Source organism: Antechinus flavipes, chromosome 1, assembly GCF_016432865.1.
Source record: "Antechinus flavipes isolate AdamAnt ecotype Samford, QLD, Australia chromosome 1, AdamAnt_v2, whole genome shotgun sequence".
Taxonomy (NCBI): domain Eukaryota; kingdom Metazoa; phylum Chordata; class Mammalia; order Dasyuromorphia; family Dasyuridae; genus Antechinus; species Antechinus flavipes.
In genome coordinates, this window is record NC_067398.1 from 4,813,067 (window position 1) to 4,822,113 (window position 9,047).

The following is a 9,047-nucleotide window of genomic DNA, read 5'->3' on the forward strand; positions in this document are numbered from 1 at the left end:
GTCTCTGTACTTTGTCTTTTGGCTCTTTCTGATCGTGTAGGTTTGAGCGGGGAGCGCCCCTCGTCCCCAGAACCTGCTCCTCGTACCTTCTGTTGGCGGGCACAGCAGCTAAGGAAAGCTTTATCTTCTCTGGATTAGTGCTCGCTCCTTCGAGAAGTCCCAGGGCAGAGCTGCCCCCGGCCGCCCCCCGCTCCGGCCCGCGCTCCCTTACTCTTGACTCATATTTCCCATGTTTTTCCAAGTCTGTGGAGGTCACGCCCGTGGAGTGAAGCTTCCCTGCGGCTTGTCGCCCCGCTGCTCTCACCGACCTCCCCGCCAGCGGCCGCAGGGTCTGGGTGTTGATTTTTACTTTCATGTCTCTGCTCTGAGTGACATACAGGTGTCGGACCCTGTGATGAGAAGTTCTTTCAGATTGTTTGGGGCTCTCCGTGTCCTGCGCGGCCGTCTTCTGAAAGGCCCCTGGAGCGTCTCCCACAGGCCCCTCTCTTGCCCCCGTGACCCCTGAGGATGTGCCTCCCGAGCCCCGGAGAGTCCTGGGGGGCAGGGTCGGGCGCCTGCGGACCCTTTCTCCCCTTTGTTGTCTGCATCTGCACTGGAGGAATGGCCCGGGTCGGCGCCAGCCCTGGAGGAGGCACAGAAATGGGCCGTCCCCGCTCCGAGTCTCGCCCTCTTTAGCAGGCTTCAGACTAGGTTTGGGTGGCACTTCTCCCTCGGACCCTGGTCCTAAATCCCCCTTTCCCTAGTGTTTCTCATAGAACACAATGGTCATTTGGGATCCACTGTCCAGTACAGCAAGTCATTTCCCACCAAGTCCCAGATCGGGCAGGACCGTCGCCCACCCGGCTGGGGCTGAGGTCGGGGTCCGAGGCCGGGCCGACGTCGCGCTTGGCCCCGCCGCCATTGCCCCCCTCGCTGCGTTGTTCTCTGGGGCAGGTGCCCCCCCTGGGCCGGGCCCCTTCCCGCCTGGCCGGTCTCTGACGCGTCTCCTCAGACTTGGTTTTGTGTTTTTAACGGGGGTCTGCCCTTGAGTCTGAGCCGCCAGGAATGGCCCCGGGGTGGGGAGCTTCCCAAGGCCGGCCTCCCCTCCTAGGAACGCTGCTCCTTCCAGCCCAGGCCGGCTTGGAGCCACGACCGGGACCCCTCTCTGTCGGGGCGCCCCGGGGCCTTCCCACGGACGGAGGCTGGCACCCGCCCCCGGCGCCAGCCCTTGTCCCGCCGTGGGGCACCTGCTGGTGCCGCTCGGGCTCCGCGCCTTAGGCTGACCCTTCCAGGGCGTCGCCCGAATCGCCACCTGTCCATTCCATTAAGTGGTCGGCCGCCGCGGACAGTCGCTTCGTGTGGCCCTTTAGTCCTTCGCTGCCGTTCTAGTCTCCGGTGCAGGCAGGCCGGTTTCCCTCTGGAGCGGACTGGGCCAGGGGTTCTGACTTTGGGCCGCCTTGTTTCTGGCCCGTGTCATGGGCTGCCTCCAAAGCTTCGGGCCGCCCGGCCTCGCTCGTTGGGTCAGAAAGGGAACCTTCGGACCGGGAGCCGAGCCCCAGACCGGGGCCTCGGGCGGCCGTGCCCGGGGCGGGGACCCTGCCTCTGAGCGCTTGGCGGCCGGACACGAGGGCGCGTGGGGAGCAGAACGGGCCGCCCTCCTTCGGCTCTGACATCGGTGTAATATGCACAGCTGATCCATTTTCTTTGGGTCTATTGTAGAAAGGGAAGGGAGGAGGGAGGGGCCTCGGAGAAGAAGGAGCGAGAATCCTCGAGGAGCAGGGTGGACCCCAACGAGGTCCGGCTCCCGAGGGCCCGGCCGCGGCCTGCAGACTCCCTCTGGGGCCTCCAGGCCCAACCCCCGGATTCTCTATCAGTTTGAATATTTTTTCCTGCCTGAGAATGGCAACAACTCTTTGTCCACATTGATACAAGATAGGAAGCGGATTGTTTTTTCTTTAATGCAGGCGGTAGAGAAATGGAGCGTTTTCTTAAGGGAAGGGACTTCTCGTGAGCACTTGGGGAGTGCAGTGGGGGTGCAGAGCTCGGTCACTTGGATCTCTTAGGGTTCTCGCCCACAGCCCGTCCAGGCCCGGGCTTCAGATCAGTGATACTTAGTCTGGGCCAAGTCTGGTCTGGAGGCAATAGGGGCCCTAGTAGACGAGGGGCACTTGGCCATCGAAGTGGGGGAAATGACCCCCCAAAGTGAGCAGTGTGGATAAAAGGACAGGCCAACTCAGAGGGGTGCAGGGCTCTCAGCTGAGAGGAGGGTAGCCCCAGTAACCACTGTGCCCCCCACACAGACCCTCTGCTGCTCAGGAGGGTGCAGGGCTCTCAGCTGAGGGGAGGGTAGCCCCAGTGACCACTGTGCCCCCCACACCGACCCTCTGCTGCTTGTGGGCCCCTGAAGAGGCACATCCCACGTTCTGGTCCCAGGAGAAGAGGAGAGCAGGGACTTGGCTCCCTGCCAGCACCTCTGCCCCAGAACTCTGGGGGCTGCCTTTGCTAGGTGGCTTGGGCAGTGCATGAAAAGAGCCCATTTATAATCTACAGCCACGGTTTTCCAACCTTTCCCCCGATGATGCTGGAGAATCTTCCTACTGCCATTTAAGGGAATGGCCACACTCAGGGCCACAGTGGGCTTCCCACTGTCCGTGGCCCAGCCTGAGTCTTGTAGAGGGCTCTGCCCTAAAACTTGGCTTATGTAGGTGCCAGATCAGTGACTTCATTGGGGAGCAGTCCTGAAGAAAGGAGTTAGTTAAAAAAAATACTGAGAAAGAAAGAAAAGAGCTAGTTCTCAAGGTTAAGGAGCTCCTGCTCAGCAAGTACCTGGATCCCTGCTACAGTCTGAGCTTCCTTTGCCTGGAGCCCTGCTGCAGCCCACGCTTCCTTGGCTCAATGGTGACTGGAGCCGGGAAGCTCAAATCCTAGACTGAAATGTGGTGGAGGCCTTTTCTTTTCTTTTTTTTTTATTTTGAAAAAAATTTTTTTACAGCATTATCCCTTGCATTCACTTCTGTTCCGACTTTTCCCCTCCCTCCCTCCACCCCTTCCCCCAGATGGCAAGCAGTCCTTTACATGTTGAATGGGTTACAGTATATCCTAGATACGATATATGTGTGCCGAACCGAACAGTTCTCTTGTTGCACAGGGAGAATGGGATTCAGAAGGTAGAAATAACCCGGGAAGAAAAACAGAAATGCAAACAGTTTACATTCATTTCCCAGTGTTCTTTCTTTGGGTGTAGCTGCTTCTGTCCATCTTTGATCTATTGGAACTGAATTAGATCTTCTCTTTGTCGAAGAAATCCACTTCCATCAGAATACATCCTCATACAATATCGTTGTCGAAGTGTATAATGATCTCCTGGTTCTGCTCATTTCACTCAGCATCAGTTCATGTAAGTCTCGCCAGTCCTCTCTGTATTCATCCTGCTGGTCGTTTCTTACAGAACAATAATATTCCATAACGTTCATATATCACAATTTACTCAACCATTCTCCAATTGATGGACATCCTTTCATTTTCCAGTTTCTAGCCACTACAAACAGGGGCCCACAAACATTTTGGCACATACAGGTCCCTTTCCTTTCTTTAGTTTCTCTTTGGGATATAAGCTCAATAGAAACACTGCTGGATCAAAGGGTATGCACAGTTTGGTAACTTTTTGAGCACAGTTCCAGATTGCTCTCCAGAATGGCTGGATGTGTTCACAATTCCACCAGCAATGTATCAGTGTCCCAGTTTTCCCACATCCCCTCCAACATTCCGCATTATCTTTCCCTGTCATTCTGGCCAATCTGACAGGTGTGTAGTGGTCTCTCAGAGCTGTCTTAATTTGCATTTCTCTGATCAATAGTGATTTGGAACACTCTTTCATATGAGTGGAAATAGTTTCAATTTCATCATCTGAAAATTGTCTGTTCATATCCCTTGACCATTATCAATTGGAGAATGGCTTGATTTCTTATAAATTAGAGTCAATTCTCTATATATTTTGGAAATAAGAGGCCTTCTCATTTAAACTGTGTGTTCAGCCCTAAAGAATGTAAAATTGTGGATTTCTCCGATAGACGGAGCTTCCCATCGATGCTTCCTGTTTAACCAGGGTTAGTGCTTCACTTGGGGCCCTCAGTCAGGTAACCCCAGTTCCAGGTAGGAGACACCCCAGTTCTAGTTATTTCATAGGTCAGAATCCCAAAATATGAAGTCTACCTACTTAGAATGTGTTTTCCTGAAATCATTCAACCATAGGACATACTTGATTTGTAATATAATAAAGGTACTTGAAATATTGATAATAGCTACCATTTATATAGTACCTACTTTATGCTGGGAACTATGCTAGTACTTTAAAATTGTTTCATTTGATCCTCACAGCAAGTTATCTCCTGTTGTTATCCTGCTGTGATTAAGGGTGTGAGAGCCACGGCCCATACTTTGAAAGAATTCAGAGAGATTTTCTGAGGCACAAAAGCGTTTATTTACACCGTGGCTGACAGGCGGGTCTCTAAAAGAAGTCTAGCAGATTAGAACTCGTTCAGAGGGAGCTCAGGTACCGAAAATGTGGGGCTCAGCAAGCAGGACAAGAGCCCTCCAAGCTGCGATTGTAAGCAGAGATGAGGAGGAGCCGGGACGTCTTCGAGCAGCAGCTGTGGGTCAGAGCACAGATCTAGAAGGAGCAGCAGGCCGGGCCTGTGCCGAGCTAGGTCTGCTGTTTTGAGTAGATCTTCATTATCCCCTTTTGGGGGAGGAAACCGAGGCAGATGGACTAAGGCACCTAACGAGCTCAAGCCGAATCTGAACTTAGTTCTTCCAGATCGGGGACTCTGTCCCACTTAGCTGTATGTATGTGCAGTAACCCGAAGACAGGTGCCCTTATTCCCCAGCCCCTGAACCTTATTTATCTCGCTCTAACTGTGTATATGTATGTACTCAGTAGGATGATATACCTTTATGGCAGGGCTTCTTGAACTTTTTTCCATTTGTGATCCCTTTTTGCCTGAGAAATTTTTACTCGGCTCTGTGTATATATTTATGTAAAATAAAGTATACAAATTAAAAGTTAATAACAAATTCTAAGAGATGCATTTTAAACAATTTTTGGTATACATATAATTGAGCCATTTGAGGATTCTGGGAAAATGTAGGTTGATAAATTTCAAACAAATAGAACAAATTTGTGCCTCAGAGCAAATATAGACTGGGGAAAAATCAAAATTTGGGGCAGAAAGGGTTCTCCTGATATAACCTGAGAATGTCCAAAGAAAAGACTGTGGGATGAGCTGGGTGGGGCTGGAGCCTCAGCCCGAACCAGAGACTTTCACCTCCTTTGTGGCATCGGGGTCTGAGTCTGGGGGGACAGAGGGAACTAGCACACCGGGAGGGCAGAGGCGTGGCTGTCTGCGGGCACTCACAGGAGCGTGGAGTTCTTAGTTGGGGTTCCTGGTCAGAGGGGAGCGCTAAAGGGAAGCCAGAAGCACACCATTTCTTCTCCCCCTCCCATTAGAGATACTTGCACTAATAGTTCTTATATTTAAATAAATGAATCAGCAAAAAAGAAAGAACCCCCACCATAGAAATATATTTTGGGAACAGGGAAGACTAGAGTTCATCTTCACAAGAATTTGAAATAAGAAAAAAAGCTTCTGTCCCAAAGAGTGACATGAAATTGTGAACACATCCAGCCATTCTGGAGAGCAATCTGGAACTATGCTCAAAAAGTTATCAAACTGTGCATACCCTTTGACCCAGGAGTGTTTCTACTGGGCTTATACCCCAAAGAGATACTAAAGAAGGGAAAGGGACCTGTATGTGCCAAAATATTTGTGGCAGCCATTTTGTAGTGGCCAGAAACTGGAAAATGAATGGATGCCCATCAGTTGGAGAATGGTTGAGTAAATTGTGGTATATGAATGTTATGGAATATTATTGTTCTGTAAGAAATGACCAGCAGGATGATTTCAGAAAGGCCTGGAGAGACTTACATGAATTGATGCTGAGTGAAACGAGCAGGACCAGGAGATCATTATATACTTCAACAACAATACTATATGATGATCAATTCTGATGCATGTGGCCCTCCTCAGCAATGAGATGAACCACAGTAATATATTGAACCAGCCACACCCAGCGAAAGAACTCTGGGAGATGACTATGAACCACTATATAGAATCCCCAATCCCTCTATTTTTGCCCGCCTGCATTTTTTATCTCTTTCACAGGCTAATTGTACAATATTTCAGAGTCCGATTCTTTTTGTACAGCAAAATAACTGTTTGGACATGTATGCTTATATTGTATTTAATTTATACTTTAGCATATGTAACATGTATTAGTCAACCTACCATCTGGGGGAAGGAGGGGAAAAATTGGAACAAAAGGTTTGACAATTGTCTATAAAATTACCAATGCATATAACTTCTAAATAAAATGTTATTAAAAAAAAAGAATTAGTTGACTCTCTAAAAGTCATGATGACAAAAAGAGTCTAGACAACATCTTTCAAGAAATCTTTAGGAAAAACTGCCATGATTTTCAGAGTAAGATAGTCATTGAAAGAATCCACTGATCACCTTCTAAAAGAGACTCCAAAATGAAAACTCCAAGTAATATTGTAGTTACCAGAATTATCAGATCAAGGAGAAAACACTGCAAGCAGCCAGAAACAAACAATTCAAATATTGAGGAGCCACCATCAGGATTACCAAGGACCTAGCAATTTCAACTTGGTCTGAAATGTGCTATTCCAGAGATCAAAGGAACTTGAATTGCCAAGTTCAAGAATCAACTACCAAGCAAAATTAAGCATTATCATTCAGGGAGAAAGATGGACATTCAACGCAATAGGGGATTTTGATTTATTTTTGATGAAAAAGCCACAACTGAACAGAAAATCTGATCCTCAAATACAAAATTCAGGAAAAGCATAAAAAGGTTAAAAAGGGAATAAAAAAGCCTATGCTTTTAAAAAAATACTATATGATGATCAATTCTGATGGACATGGCCCTCTTCAACAATGAGAGGAACCAAATCAGTTCCAATAGAGCAGTGATGAATTGAACTGGCTTCACCCAGCGAAAGAACTCTGGGAGACAACTATGAACCACCACATAGAACTCCCAATCACTATTTTTATCTGCCTGCATTTTTTATTTCCTTCACAGGCTAATGGTACACTATTTCAAAGTCCGACTCTTTCTGAACAGCAAAATTAACTGTATACATATATTGTATTTAACTTATACTTTAATGTGTTTAACATGTATTGGTCAACCTGCCATCTGGGGGAGGGGGTGGGGAAGAAGGGGAAAAGTTGGAACAAAAGGTTTGGCAATTGTCAATGCTGAAAAATTACCCATGCATATATCTTGTAAACAAAAAGCTAAAGTTAAAAAAAAAAAGATGCTAAAAAAGAATTCAATCTTGGTAGAATAAAAATTTGATTCTGCAGGAGGATGTAAAGCATCTTCAACATTTTTCATTTACCTAATGACTTTTTTTAGGAAACTCAAGTTTTAAACCTGTGTTGCTTGATAATTTGGCAGCAAATTCTTGAACTTTTAATGGCAGATGACTAATGTTTATTTCAATTGAGTATGATTTAACAACTTAATTTTTTAGATTCAAAATTTATAGTAAAGTATTTCTGAAACCATGTCTCCAAGCTCTTCAGATGATCATTTAAATCTTTGGGAAGATTATTTTCAGTTATAAAATCATGCCTACTTGTAAACATTTCTGAAGAACCATTTTCTACCCTATTCTTTTATATGTTTATTTCTTTTAGTAAAACTTTCAATTTTATCTTTTGAAATATATTACAATTTTTCCTTGAAACAGCATATTAAAATTGAGTTTTTCAAAAATATTTGACAAATAACTCTGTTCTGAAAGCCATAACTCAATATGAAAAAAATAACAGTGGGATTTCTCTCAGTTGAAAAAACAATTTCATCTTTCAATTTCAATAATCTGTTTAAACTTGACTCTCTTAAGAGTAATCTTATATTTGCATGTAATAAGCTTTTTTATAATTGGCATTCATGTATTTGCAAAAGTTTGAAAACAAATGTCCAACCCAAAGCCCCTAACTTCTGGGAAAAGAATTCATTATTTGATAAAAACTGCTGGGATAATTGGAAATTAGTATGGCAGAAATTAGGCATGGACCCACACTTAACACCATATACCAAGATAAGATCAAAATGGGTCTATGACCTAGGCATAAAGAACGAGATTATAAATAAATTAGAGGAACATAGAATAATTTATCTCTCAGACTTGTGGAGGAGAAAGAAATTTGTGACCAAAGATGAACTAGAGACCATTACTGATCACAGAATAGAAAATTTCGATTACATCAAATTAAAAAGCCTTTGTACAAATAAAACTAATGCAAACAAGATTAGAAGGGAAGCAACAAACTGGGAAAACATTTTCACAGTTAAAGGTTCTGATAAAGGCCTCATTTCCAAAATATATAGAGAACTGACTCAAATTTATAAGAAATCAAGCCATTCTCCAATTGATAAATGGTCAAAGGATATGAACAGACAATTTTCAGAGGATGAGATTGAAACTATTACCACTCATATGAAAGAGTGTTCCAAATCATTATTGATCAGAGAAATGCAAATTAAGACAACTCTGAGATACCACTACACACCTGTCAGATTGGCTAAGATGACAGGAAAAAATAATGATGAATGTTGGAGGGGATGCGGGAAAACTGGGACACTAATGCATTGTTGGTGGAGTTGTGAACGAATCCAACCATTCTGGAGAGCAATCTGGAATTATGCCCAAAAAATTATCAAAATGTGCATATCCTTTGACCCAGCAGTGTTTCTATTGGGCCTATATCCCAAAGAAATACTAAAGAAGGGAAAGGGACCTGTATGTGCCAAAATGTTTGTAGCAGCCCTGTTTGTAGTGGCTAGAAACTGGAAAATGAATGGATGCCCATCAATTGGAGAATGGCTGGGTAAATTGTGGTATATGAATGTTATGGAATATTATTGTTCTGTAAGAAATGACCAGCAGGATGAATACAGAGAGGACTGGCGAG